The 15,043-nt window shown below is 44.1% G+C and overlaps 1 protein-coding gene across 1 annotated transcript in view; it reads left to right on the top strand.

The window, feature by feature from the left end:
* The first annotated feature begins 11,158 nt into the window (after positions 1-11,158).
* Positions 11,159-15,043, top strand: part of LOC146358289 (uncharacterized) — a 104,716-nt gene continuing 100,831 nt past the window's right edge. Inside the window, exon 1 of the mRNA XM_084807205.1 lies at positions 11,159-11,300. The gene's annotated coding sequence lies outside the window, so the exon portion shown is untranslated. The remainder of the gene's footprint in view (positions 11,301-15,043) is intronic.

The following is a 15,043-nucleotide window of genomic DNA, read 5'->3' as shown; positions in this document are numbered from 1 at the left end:
CTTAATGAGCACACAGAAGTGTGTGAGAGTTCATATAAGAAGATCTTTGGATCCCTGACAGAATGCTAGTGAGATCTTACCACTCTTTTCCAACCACTCCTTCCCTGCAAAGGTCACTCAACCAATTAATAATCCAGCTTTCTAGAAACCTATTGGTCTGGTTTCCAGAATGAGTATGGCACTTCATTTATTTCTACCTGGATATTGATAGGGAAATTATGCTCAATTAATTCTGTTAGACCATTCTGTAGCCTTTGATATAGTTGATTACGTAGTGTTAGTAAAATGACTGTACAAACTGGTGACCATTCAGGGATCTGTTCTTTTGTGGTTCTGCTTATTTTTAAGTGGGGACGTCCCAGAGAGTGATGATGGGGGGTTTGCAGGGTGCCTTTATGTCCCTTTTCCAATTTAATGTGTATATGAGGCCACTGGATAGGGTTGTATGGTGGTCTTCCCTAACCAAGGGCCCTCTAGATGTTTTGGAGTACAACTACCATCATCCCTGACTATTGGATCTGCTGGCAGCACTATTTTGTAGTCTAAAACATCTGGAAGGCACCAGGTTGGGGAAAGCTGTGATAAGGAGATGTGGCATTTAATGCCATCCATACACTGATAACATGCAACCCTGTCTCACCTTTTCATCTAGCCTGATTCTGACAGGCTCAGTTTTTCCCAGTGTCTGATCATGGTTGGGGAGTGGATGTAAGCTAGCCATTTCAAATTTAAACCATAGAAAACTGAAGCAACGACGACCAGCAAGCCTTGCAATTTCGACGGAATAAGAATACCCATCATTGATGAAGCTTGACCTCCACTGGTCACTCAAGCTTGCATGGGGTGCTCCTAGATTAATCTTTGAGCCTGGATATTCAAGTTGCTGCTGTGGCCAGCTCCACTTCTGCAAGTTTTTCTCACAGATGCAGACCTAGCAATTATAATTCATGCCTTCTAACTTCCACTGTAATGTGCTTTATAGGACTGCCCTTAATGACAGTTCAGGAGGTTGAGCTGTTGCAAAACACTGTCTCCTGCATTTGTAGGGGGTGGTTCCTAGGAAGCACAGGCTCCCTGTTGCCTTTCAGGCTCAATTAGAAATGCTGATAATGACCTAATATAAATCCCTAAATGGCCTGGGCCCAGCATTCTTAAGACCATGTCCACCCCTATGTTCCACTACAATCTTTAAGATCAGTCAGGAACATTCTATGAAGTATACCATTTATGCACCAAATCAGGTATTCAAGGGTGCACGGTAAGGTGTTCTTGGTGGCTGCCCCTCAAATTTGGAATTATCTTTTCCATGCAATTCACTAAAGCCTGAGCCTGTACATCTTGGAGATGTATTTCAATACTTTTATTTAATTCACTAGGCCTTTGACAGTCACAGAGAGGGTAGAATAACTAGTATATTGTTACCCACCCTGAGATCTTGTGATGGAGCAGGCTATGTCGAATCCATCCATCCATCCATCCATCCATCCCTTCAAGAAGTCCCTCATGTTCAGACTCTTAAAACACTTTTGCCACATTGGCCTGCAAATATTTTCTTTGTGTTTCCTTTCCTGTGAAATGAAGTGGCAAGCAGGTTGTTGTTGTTAATTAAAATGTATGTGTTGCTTCCCACTGCAAAAAGTAGTCTCAAAGCAACTTACACAAACAAATAGAGAAATCCATAATTAATATAAGAGAGAAAAAAACAAAATCCATAATCAGCACAATAATACAAACAAAACTAATGTCCAAATGCCTGGGAAAAGAAGTACATCTTTGCCTGGCACCAAAAAGATGACAGTGTTGGCGCCAGGTAGGGAGAATGGTCTCCTTTGGGAAGAGGTTGATTCAAATATTACTCACATGTGAAGACTAACAAAAAAACCAATTGCTCATTGTAGTTCTCCCTCTGGCAAGGGTCCAATGTTTCGATTAGGTTTACTGCATGAGTCAACCCAATCACATTGTTGTTCAGTCGTGTCCGACTCTTCGTGACCCCATGGACCATAGCACGCCAGGCCTTCCTGTCCTGCGCTCTCTCCCGGAGCGTGCTCAAGTTCATATTCATTGCATCCGTGATGCTATCTAGCCATCTCATCCTCTGCCGTCCCCTTCTCCTTTTGCCTTCAGTCTTTCCCAGCATCAGGGTCTTTTCCAGGGAGTTTTCTCTTCGCATTAGGTGGCCAAAATATTGGAGCTTCAGCTTCATTATCTGTCCTTCCAATGAGCACTCAGGGTTGATTTCCTTTAGGATGGACTGATTTGACCTCCTTGCAGTCCAGGGCACTCGTAAGAGTCTTCTCCAGCACCACAGTTCGAAAGCATCAATTCTTCGGCGCTCAGCCTTCCTTATAGTCCAGCTCTCACAGCCATACATTACTACTGGGAAAACCATAACTTTGATTAGACGGACCTTTGTCGGCAAGGTGATGTCTCTGCTTCTTACTATGCTGTCTAGGTTTGCCATAGCTTTCCTCCCAAGGAGCAAGCGTCTTTTAATTTCATGGCTACAGTCACCGTCTGCGGTGATCTTGGAGCCCAAGAAAGTAAAATCTGTCACTGCTTCCATTTCTTCCCCTTCTATATGCCAGGAAGTGATAGGGCCAGATGACATGATCTTAGTTTTTTTAATGTTGAGTTTCAAACCAGCTTTTGCACTCTCCTCTTTCACCCTCAACAAGAGGCTCTTGAGATCCTCTTCGCTTTCTGCCATTAGGGTGGTATCGTCTGCATATCGGAGGTTGTTGATAATTCTCCCGGCAATCTTAATTCCGACCTGTGATTCATCCAACCCGGCATTTCTCATGATGTACTCTGCATATAAGTTAAATAAGCAGGGTGACAATATGCAGCCTTGTCATACTCCTTTCCCAATTTTGAACCAATCGGTTGTTCCATGTCTCGTTCTTACTGTTGCTTCTTGACCCTCGTACAGGTTTCTCAGGAGACGGGTAAGGTGGTCTGGTACTCCCATCACTTTCAGAATTTGCCACAGTTTGTTGTGATCCACACAATCAAAGGCTTTAGTGTAGTCAATGAAGCAGAAATAGACGTTGTTCTGGAATTCTCTTGCTTTCTCCATGATGCAGCGAATGTTGGCGATTTGATCTCTAGTTCCTCTGCCTCTTCGAAACCCAGCTTGTACTTCCGGTAGTTCTCAGTTCGCATACTGCTGAAGCCTAGCTTGTAGGATTTTGAGCATCACCTTGCTGGCATGTGAAATGAGCGCAATTGTGCGGTAGTTTGAACACTCTATGGCGTTGCCCTTCTTTGGAATTGGAATGTAAACTGACTATTTCCAGTCTTGTGGCCACTGTTGAGTGTTCCAGATTTGTTGGCATATTGAATGCAGCACTTTAACAGCATCATCTTTTAGGATTTTAAATAGCTCGGCTGGAATACTGTCATCTCCGCTAGCTTTGTTGTTACTAATGCTTCCTAAGGCCCACTTGACTTCACTCTCGAGGATGTCCGGCTCAAGTTCAGTGACCGCACTATCATGGCTATCAGGGACATTCAGATCTTTCCTGTATAGTTCTTCTGTGTATTCTTGCCACCTCTTCTTAATCTCATCTGCTTCTGTGAGGTCCCTGCCTTCTTTGTCCTTTATCATGCCCGTCTTTGCACAAAACGTTCCCTTGAGATCTCCAATTTTCTTGGAGAGATCTCTAGTCTTTCCCATTCTGTTGTTTTCCTCGATTTCTTTGCATTGTTCATTTAAGAAGGCCTTCTTGTCTCTCCTTGCTATTCTCTGGAACTCTGCATTCAGTTGGGTATATCTTCCCCTTTCTCCCTTGCTTTTCGCTTCCCTTCTTTCGTGAGCTGCTTGTAAAGCCTCATCAGACAGCCACTTGGCTTTCTTGCATTTCTTTTTCTTTGGGACGGATTTTGTTGCTGCCTCCTGAACAATGTTACGGACCTCCGTCCATAGTTCCTCAGGCACTCTGTCTATCAGGTCTAATCCCTGAAATCTATTCCTCACCTCCACTGTATATTCAGAAGGGATATGACTGATGTCATACCTGAACGGTTTAGTGGTTTTCCCGACGTTCTTCAATTTAAGCCGAAATTTTGCAAAAAGCAGCTCATGATCTGAGCCACAGTCAGCTCCAGGTCTTGTTTTGACTGACTGTATGGAGCTTCTCCATCTTTGGCTGCAAAGGACATAATCAATCTGATTTCGATATTGACCATCTGGTGACGTCCATGTGTAGAGTCGCCTCTTGTGCTGTTGGAAAAGAGTGTTTGCTATGATCAGCATGTTCTCTTGGCAAAACTCTATTAGCTTTTGTCCTGCTTCATTTTGTACACCAAGGCCATGCCTGCCTGTTATCCCGGTGATTTCTTGACTTCCTACTTTAGCATTCCAATCCCCTATGATGAAGAGGACATCTTTTTTTGGTGTTAGTTCTAGAAGGTGTTGTAGGTCTTCATAGAACCGATCAACCTCAGCTTCTTCGGCCTCAGTGGTTGGGGCATAGACTTGAATTACTGTGATGTTGAATGGTTTGCCTTGGATTCGTACTGAGATCATTCTATCATTTTTAAGATTGTACCCCAGTACTGCTTTTCCCACCCTTTTGTTGACTATGAGTGCTACTCCATTTCTTCTAAGGGATTCTTGCCCACAATAGTAGATATGATGGTCACCTGAATTAAATTCGCCCATGCCTGTCCATTTTAGTTCGCTGATTCCCAAGATGTCGATGTTCAATCTTGCCATCTCATGTCTGACCACCTCCAGCTTACCTTGATTCATTGATCTGACATTCCAGGTTCCTAAACAATATTGTTCTTTACAGCATCGGATTTTCTTTTCACCGCCAGACACATCCACAGCTGAGTGTCCTTTCGGGTTTGGCCCAGCCGCTTCACTCTTTCTGGCGCTACTTGGAAATACCCTCTGCTCTTCCCCAGTAGCATATTGGACACCTTCCGACCTGAGGGGCTCATCTTCCAGCGTCATATCTTTTAGCCTTGTGATACGTTCCATGGGGTTTTCTTGGCAAGAATACTGGAGTGGGTTGCCATTTCCTTCTCCAGTGGACCACATTTTGTCAGAACTCTCTGCCATGACCTGTCCGTCTTGGGTGGCCCTGCACGGCATAGCTTATGGCTTCACTGAGTTACGCAAGCCCCTTCGCCACAACAAGGCAGTGATCCATGAAGGGGCCAATCACATTACATCTCTCTATACCAGAGCCACACCTCCCTGGCAGAGGCGTGTACCAACATAATTGGCCAGATTCAAATGCTAAGCCTAATAAAAACATTGTGTGTTGAGTAGTGGAATGCTCCCATGAGGCATCATTTTAGGCAGACTAAATAAACATTATTTGAAAAATTATTCAAAAAAATATATTTCTGGATATAACAGGGCAAAGGCCTTCTCTGTCCTTTCCTCCCACGTCACACTTTTGAGAGTAACCTCAGAGAAGTGTTCAGGCAAATCCATATGCGTTTTTTCCTTCCCCCTCTCCCAGACAGCTGTCCTAGTGCATGCATTTCAGCTGGCTTTTTAAATGTGCAGGAAACTAATGGATGCAATCCTATGTAGACCTTTCAAGTCAGTGGGACTTCTGAATAAAAACACTTAGGCTTGCAACACTATTGCAGAGTGGGACTGTTACAAAAGATTAATGATTACATAAAGATGTTCTGAATTTAGCATGGCCAATAGATTCAGGGTAAAAGTGTGATAGGAGAGATGCCACATGGCAATACTTTCCTAAGGAGCAGGTTGACTGGTAAGTTCACTTTAATTAAAGAGAACTATTACCACTAGCTTAGAGAACCATCAAAAGATAAAGTTCATTTTATGCATATTTCCATTACAGAGTCAGATATACCTGGGGCTACCTGAGTTTCTTGTTTGTCAATCAAACCTTTCTCGTTCTCTCAAAAAGACTGAATCGGAAACCTTGCATTCCTTATTGCATTTGCCATTTCAAGGTGCCCTATTCCATTTTGTTTCACATTTTTCATTTCTGAGCCTGGCGGTTGGTTGACAGGAATACCAACAAAGAGAAACTGTTTCTGCTCCAAAGTCATAAAGACAAGGAAAGATGTTTCCCCAAATAAGAGAGAACCCCCTCATTTAAACATAATGAGAGAGGGCATGGGCATTCACTGGAATTTTTCCAGGGGGTGGGCAAAGTTTGTAGTTGTAATTCTATCACACAGCATGCACTGCTACAACACAGCTGTGCATGTTCCTTGCGTGTGCTCTTTCTGGCTGAACATCACATTTGGTGATATATAGAAGCCTACACTTAGCAGTAGAAGGTCCTGGGAATTGAACAGCGCTAATGCAGAAGAGTGTTATATTCAAGAAGCATCATGAACTCCAACAAAACTTTATTTGGAATGAGGGATAGATAAAAGAAAACACCTAGGAACAAGAGAGGGAGAAAAAAAAAACAAATGCACAAACACAGTACAGCTGTCTTAAGAGTATATTGTATATTTTATGGCATCACTGCCCTTTTCATAACATTAATAATGTCACATGACTCATCCTAGAATTATTTCCTTCATCTTGGAAACATTGGTGAACACTCTTTAGAGCAGTCTTCCCCAAACTGGCTTCTTCCAGATGTTTTGGACTACAGCTCCCAACATTCCTGACCACTGGCCATGCTGGCTGGGGCTGACTGGAGTTGAAATCTAAGACATCTGAAGGGCACCAGGTTGGGGAAGGCAGAACTGGAGAGTAACAGTGGAGTCTGGGGGGAGTGTCTTTAGCAGGGGAAGAAGAAATGAGTCTGCTTGATCAGGTTTTAGGGTTCTAGAGTAGCCCGGACTATTCACTTTACTTTTCACATTGTTGTCTGCCACTTTTTATATCAGCTAACAATACAACTTTTGCATGGCTTGAATTTTGAACTGCAGCAATGTTCTTTTGGAATTGCATATTTTTCCTTGAACTGTACATTTTGTGTATGGTTGCACATTTTTTTAAAAACCCTGATAGCATCAGACAACAAGTCTATCATTTCTGGTAGATCTGGCGACTGAGCAGTGATAAGGCCTGGGCACCAGGTCTACTAGCCTCTCAGAAATGTATATACCAGGTCTACTCTGTTGTTTTTCAGTGGGTAAACTTCGTGTCCAGACAATGTCTTTAACCCTTAATAAATTGCACGGCTGCTACAATCAATTTCACAGCCCCATCTACATTTCCCTAAAACACCAACAACATTGGACTATACTACAGAGCTGTCATACACTACTCTAACACACCCTCCCTCCGCAAAATAAGAATAACCATACTGGACTATTTTCCAGGACTTGTGAAACCCACAGTTTCTCAGCCACAGCCCTTCCACCTGCAATATGGGTAGAATAATGATGAACTTGGTCTGCAAGCATTGTCAAGGTAATTTTTAAATGTTAATTTAAAAAAAAAAAATTAAGACGCACCTGAGTTAGAAAGATAATGGACTACGGTCTTTGCTACTACCTTTTGTTTTTTGGTAGACACACTTCTCTCTAAATCCAGCTACAAGATACTCCTGGATTTCTAAATTGTTTTTTTTTTTTTTTTAATGAGGCTGTAATTATTTCCTAACAGGGAAGATCCCCCCTGTTAGGCACAGTATGTTAAGCCTTTGCTTAACACAACCAGAAGGCTTAATGCACCCAGATAGTGGGTGTGTTAACCATTGCTGTGACTTCATGCATTGGCTAAAAACAATAAAAGGTGGGAGCTGTCTAGTTTCTCACAAAATGAATAGCCAGAATAGCCACTTCACATTTTGCCTCGTATCTTGGGTTCTACAGGGGGTATAAACTTGCTTGAAAAAAAAGCTGGGAATCTGGAGACAAGGACTTATCCCCAGGGGATTAATTGCCCCTTCTCGTCCCTTCCTGTGGATGTCCATGAGCATGGATGACATTTGGAATGGTTATTCTCATAATGTGACAGCCACCTCTCCCTTTCCTTTATGTCTTTTTCAGCACTTTCTGAACCTTCGTGGGTGAAAGCACAGGGTTTTAAGGTGCTTTCACATACCAACATTAACAGCCCAATCCTATGCATGATTACGTGTGTGTGTGTGTGTGTGTGTGTGTGTGTGTTGGGGGGGTAAGCCAGAAAAAGCCAGTGTATATAAGGAGTGCATCTTCCCTTGTGATTCTGGACTGGCAGGGATGGCTTTTTCAAGCACACAGCCCCCCCCCCCCCCATACACACAATATTGATGCCATTCCTGGGTTCTCCCCCTACCTCACCTCACCTGTGGGCTAAAAAACAAGGCATTGGTTCACTTTAATTAAAGTGAACTCAGCCAGGGGCCCATGTCAGGTGGATCAGGACAGGAAGTCAGTGATTTCCATAGTCACAGTCAGTGAGGGATGTTTCACCAGGCCAGCGCTCCTGCAAGGTACCAAACGGAAGACCTAACAGGCCACAGTGCTGCCTGGCTGGGCCTGCCAGCAAGCCAGCCTCACTGCTCCTTCTAGGTCCACATTCTATTTGCATTGCAGCCACTCTCAACTGAGCTCCATCCCAACCCCAGGTTTATTTTACTGCCCTGCCCTGACTGGACCTTGTTTGCCTGTCTTGCAGGGAATTGGAGAGTAGAGATAGATGGCATGCGCAGCATGAGATACAATTGCCACTCTCAGAATGGAGCTACTTTGGCATGGAGGAGCCTGGTCATGCTGTTGCCTTATGAGGATGTGCTCCCGCAGCATCAGTTAAACTCAAGGGCATCCCCAACTCTCATGTTTAATTTTCTGACCTTCTGTCCTGAGCCTTGCCCATGTGGCTGGAAACTGAAAGTAGAGATAGATGGGGCAGGCACAGCGCAAGTAGCCGCTGTTGTCCGATGTCAAAAGATGCCATCACTGGAATGGGGGGGGGCAATTGTACCGCCTTGCCCCTATGAGCAGATGCTCATGAGGGTGGGGTGGGAGAAGCTGGGCCACACTCTGCAGCAAGAGAGAGCAAGAGAGGAAGATTGCTTTGCTATATCTTTCATAGCTGCCACAATCTGAAAAAATGGCCTCGGACAACAATTGATGTAGCCCAGTGAATGTTTTAGGAGAACCTGATAATAAGATCATATGATTGTGGGGCAATAGTCTGACTCTGCAGTAGGCCAATTGGCTCTTGTAGGCATGCTGAAAAACCTCATATAAGGTCCAGAGCCAGCACTACAATTAGGCTGAGTGAGGCATTTGCCTCAGGTGGGAGATGCTTGATGCTGGCAACAAGGTGACTTGGTCTGCCCTGTGACCCCTAAGGTAGCCTGCTGCTTTCAGATGTGGTGGAGGATGCTGTCCCTTTGCCAGTGTTTAAGAAAGATTCAACTGCTAGCCCAATTTGCTTTTGTACACAAAATGGGAAGGGGCACCATCCTATTCTTTGCTTCAGGGAGCAAAATGTATTGGGCTGTCCCCAATGAGGTCAGATACAGAAAACTAAGGCAGAGTTGCTGGTGTGACTGAGAAAAGAAGCAGAAGTTACCAACAGCAAAAAGGAAGAGATGGAGCAAGCGTAAGAGTGTGAGGTAGGAAGTCCTTTGAATTTGATTCAAATCAAGCCTCAGTCATGAACTCAGGAAGCGATCTTAAGCAAACCACTCTCAACCTCAAACATACCTGTTTGCTTTGGCTTTTCCCCAGGCATGAGCTATCTTTGTACAAGGCTTATGATACTATTTTGTGTGTATGTGTGGTCTCTTTTGTTTGTTTTTATTCTTTTGTAAACTGCTTCAGGATTTATTTCAAAAGAAAAGTGGTACATAAATATTGTTAATAAAAATAAGTAATGTAGGGCTAGCTGATTCCATATGAAGCTGCTCCTGTGTTAAGATCTTCAGCTGAGGCCTTGTTCCCCGCCTTCAGAGGTGAAGTTGGTGGCTACCATGAACTGGATCTTCTCTGTGGCAGCACTCAGACTGTGCCTATATTGCTCAAGTTTTGGCCATGATGTATTAGGTGTTTGACTGGTGTTTGTTTTGCTATTGTTTTATTGCACTGCAGTTATTTTTTATTTTATTCATTTATTTAATTGCATTTATATCCCACCTTTTTTCCTCTTGCAAGGAACCCAAGGTGGCTTACATTGTCCTCCTCCTCTTCATTTTATCCTCAGAACAACAACCCTATGAGGTAGATTGGGCTGAGAGTCTGTGACTGGCCCAAAGACACCCAGTGAGCTTCCATGGCTGAGTGGGGACTAGCTCTTCTGGCTCCCAGTCCAACACTCTCACCACTACACCACACTGGTTCTCTGCATTGAGTTTTTACTACTTGTAAACACAAAAATGTAAGTGGAAATGATAAAAGCAATATCAGTGGGTAGGGAGGATAAAATCTAAGTTTAAATACATTCAAAATTTTAAATAAACCTGTCGTCTATTTGAACACTTTAGGGTGCAATCCTATGCAAGTTTAGGCAGAAAAAAGTCCTACAACTCCCACCATGCCGTGTCAAAACATACGTAGTATTATGCGCTTAAAGGGGCATATACATGTTTCCCCTGAACGGTAGGACATTTCAGGGGAGATTTTTTTTACAGGGTGAATTACTCTGCTTCACCTTACTTTAGAAAATGCCTTTAGCGGTGAAAAAAAGAGACTTTGGACATTCTCAAAGTATCTGTTCTTGTCTCTTCTTCACAAGCAGGTATTGAAGACAGGGGCGGGAATTGAGCAGTGGCTCAGGCTAGGCCTGCCGGCAATTGTCCTCAGTGTCCTCATTCAGTCCCAGAGAATGACGTTTCGTGTAGCAGGGGCATATTGGTGCAATGTGGCGCGTGCGCGCGAGGGAGAAGTGCGTGCGCGTGCGTGCACACACAATCCCTATTTAATTCGCTGATACCTCAACGCACGCATCCGCCTTTCTCAGGCTCCCGGGAAAATGAGTGACTCGAGTGAAATAAGGGTTCAGAGCAGGGCCGCCTCATCTTAACCCGCCCCGGCCAACCCCCGCTCTGGACGACGCCCCTTCTTCGAGCGCCGCCCCCTTTCGCCCGCCAGCCTCGCCCTCCGGCCGCCCCGCTGCGAGCCCGCAGCAGGTGCCTCCCTGCCGCTCGCCCGCCACACAAGCTGCCCCCGGGCCCCGCCCGCTCGGCTCTTTTGCATATATGCTCCTGCTGCCCAATCAGCTCGGCTCCTGCCTTTCTCGCGCGCGCGCCTCTTGCCGGGGGTTGCTGTGGAGACGGACTAAAGCAGAGGCCGCCCGCTAGTTTGCCACGGCGCAGGAGGGGAGGGCGCGTGTTATTCACCATGCAAGCCGAGATGCCGCCGCTCCTGCTGCTGCAGCGGCCGGAGTCAGAGGCTGCACAACAAAGGTACAAGGCAAACAGCCCAGCCCTGCGCCCCAGGTGAATAAGCATGCGGCTCGGCGGGAGGGCAGAGGAACAAAAGCCGGGTGCCCGGCGGGAGGCAGGAGGACGGAGGCGCGGTCTGCCAGAATGGAAGGGCCGATCGCTGTGGCGCGGGTCGCTGGGCTGTGGCGTGCCTCGGGTGCCCCCTCCCCGTTTTCCGTTGCCGTTATTGTGGGTGCCGTCCCCTTGTCTCCTTTGTGCGCGCTGCACGCAATCAATAGAGCGCATCCCCAGCGCTCCTTCCTTCCTTCCTTCCTTCCTTTCCCCCCGATCTGACGGGTGTGTAGTGCGTGTACGTGGGGAGCTCGGCAAGGCGTAAAGTTGGGTCTGAGTTTCTTCCGGAGGAAAGACAGGGAAGCTGACTTGGGCGAGAGGGATTGCGGCTGCTTGAGTGAGAAGCGAGAGGTTAACGGGCTGAAACGTGGGCTTGCAGGTGGCGGGGTGTTTGGCGTAATTAGGTTCGATATGCAGATGGCGATGTACAGATAGTGCATCAACAATCCATCAAGACATTAACATAAAATAAAACGCTGCACTGCAGACCTGTGGAAATGGCTTTGGGGAGTTCTGGCTATCCATGGCGGTTTATGGGACTGCGGTGTTCTGGGGGAAAAGGCACAACCGTTTAAATAAAAGGGCCACTATGTAAACAAATAAGAGGCACCTGATAATCCAAGCCAGTTGTTAGTTGAAAATCCTCAATGCCTTTCCAAAATCCTCTGGTTTCTGTTTAACTCTCATAGTTTAAGAATGATCTGAGGGGAAGAAGAAACTGCACTGTGCATAGACCAGAGATTTCACGTTCAATTTAGGAGTGTACATTAGTGTTACTTCTAAGAATGTTTCTTTCTCTCATGTAAATCCCCTGACCCGTTTGAATGTATCTTTGCATAGCAACCTTTAAAAAATGTGCTTTCTTATTTAATAATTTAAAAATCTCATTCAGTGTGGCTGGTCTTATGGGAATTTCATCACTGGAGTTTGGTTGTTATAAGGAGATGGATTCATGGAAGTTTCAGATGTTTAAAGGAATAGCTTTGTTAGGAAAGATGACATGGAAGGAATAGACTTCCAAGCGAACCTGGCTATACTGACCCAAGCTTGCACTGTAGCATATGTTTTGCCACAAAGGCAAACGGCTGCATAGAGTGAAACGGAAAGGTTAGTAGGCAGGCATTGCTTTCCCTTCTATGCCTGCGTTCCTGTCATTTTTTCCTGCGTGAAATAGCAAATAGAGAACACTTGTAAAAAAAACAAAACCCAAACCAAAATCTGAGATCATTAGGTTCTCCCCCACCTCCTTTTGCGATGAGGTCTCTTACCTGCCAAGTGACCAGCTAGGGCTGCATCCATATCAGATTGTCACATTGCAGAGGCAAGACACTGCTTCCAAAATGCATTAACTCCTTATGTCTGATGCTTATGTCTGATTAACTCCTGGCTATGTCTGATGCTCAACAGACTGTTTCTATAGTCTGGGGACTCACCATGCCTTTTACACATCTATTGTCCTTTTACTAATGACAGTTTCTAACATTAATATCAAATTGATGAATGCATAGATCAAAATCTAAAGCTGAAATGACTATATATGGGCAATGAATTTTCATTTCCTTGTGAGAATTTGCATGCAAGTGTTTGTCTAAGTACATAATAATTCACACTTGATTCATCAATGTGAAAACCCTTTTGGATCTATTAAAATATGCATCTAATCTGATCCCCCTGCCCCCGCCTGACTGAATAAAGGCTTAAGGAAAATTCCAGCACCTTGCAATCAGTCACTGAGGTATTTGTAGCTCAGCATCTGTAGTAGAAAAAGATACTAAGCATTTGCAGAGCAACAGGGCAAAAAATGCATACATTTGTGATTTCCCATGTGGGATTGCTGGTTCTGTACTTGTGTTTGCTGGAGTTTAAACAAGAAAGAAAGTGAATAGCATCTCACCCTTTGAATTGGCAGGATGTGACTAATTTTCAAAATATTTTCACTATTCTGATTCATAATATATTCGCCTCTCTTGCGTACTTTCTTTGTACGTATGGATTTGGAGTACCGGCATGCGTTGGCAAGGTCATCTATTTAAATGCTCGTGGGCAGTTATTTCATTGGATTATTGAAAAATGTCAAGTATAAATAAAATCCCAAAGTGAATATATAAATAACCAGCCAAAACCAAATCTACAGCTCTTCAGTTATAATTATAGAGCAGAAACTTAATTCACAAATGGTCCTTCAGGCTTGGGTGTTCTTTGTAGTTTAAAATACTACATACTATATTTTTACTGTGAGGCTCATTTTTTAAAAAATAAAATAGGGGATAGTCTGACATTGAGGTGACCCAAATGAAAGTAAACAATGGACATGTGGAGTGGCCTGGGACAAGTTCTAAAATCTCATCCTCACTGTCTTAATTGTTGTATAGGAATGACTCAGGTTTGCCTACCTTACAGAGTCATGATGAAAACGGGGAAGCCTTGGCATACTAGAATGCTGATTAATAATAATCATGTTGTGCATCAGTTGACTCTTAGGTATAACAATTCATGGTACAAGACAATAAGAAGTATATTTTTGGCTTGCATAAGCTCAGATATTATTCCCGGGGACAGGCCATGGTTCAATGGTAGAGTTTTGCCTCCAGGTTAAATCCTTGGCATCTCCAGTTAAAAGAATCCAATAATGTGAAAGACCTCTGCCTGGGACCTTGGAGAGCCACTGTCAGTCAGAATATTAGGTTAGAGACCAATAGTCCAACCTGGTATAAGGCAACTTCTTATGTTCATTTACTTATGACAGATATTAGCAACGAGGTTATCCTTGGTGGCTGTTCCTTTGCCCTCTATACCAATAATGAGCATCTTGTAAAATTAAACTGTAATGCTTCACATAGTACATTGCTGTGATTATTTGGGAGGCATGTATACATGTGTGTTCTGAAGAATGGGGATGCAGCCTTGCAGTTCATGCTGCAAGTCCGAAACCAGCAAGGCTTATGGTAGCTATATACTAGCTGCATTATCACAACCCCCACCCCCTTCTGGATAGCAGATGTAGTGAATATGTGCATGGGAATGGCATGGAAGACTGCAGTCTCTTATCCTATCATGTTCATGCAAGGATTGTGTCCCATGCTTGTAAAGTGATAACCTGGGGCTGCATTACACATTGTATTTCATATTCTGTGCTCTCCGAGAAGCTGGAAGCTGAAGCTATTCTTTTAGCATAGGCTGGTAAAGATATAAGCTTGCATACCATTAGAGTACCATGTTTTAATAATACTTGGTCTGATGTAGGGCTTTTATGGTCAATGGTTTTATTGTGTGACTTGCTGACAAGGACATCTGACATACAGATGGAAATGGGAAGTATGATATGTGTATTGAAACATATGCTGATGCAGATGAAACATGGTAAGATCTTTACTCCTAAGCAAAGCGATGGGAAATGTTGCTATTGCAAAATCAACATATTTACTAAAAGGTGGGAAATATTAAGGCCGATTCTGAGGAAAGCAAATTAAGAGCCTACCACCTTAAAGCATAGCTAATAGAATGAGTTTCATTCATGCAGGTAAGAATAGCTAGGTTACTAATTATTGGAGCCCTGGACTATAAAATATTCTGCACACACACACCCTGTTCTACTCCCAGTTCACACGTTATGCAGATGCAAACCCTGGTTTGCCTGTATTTCCTTGTTGAAC

This window comes from Heloderma suspectum, chromosome 1 (genome assembly GCF_057233095.1).
Source record: "Heloderma suspectum isolate Gila_16-S chromosome 1, 16-S_ref, whole genome shotgun sequence".
Taxonomy (NCBI): Eukaryota; Metazoa; Chordata; class Lepidosauria; order Squamata; family Helodermatidae; genus Heloderma; species Heloderma suspectum.
Note: the sequence above shows the minus strand (reverse complement) of the source record. Positions and strands in the feature narration are given on the sequence as shown.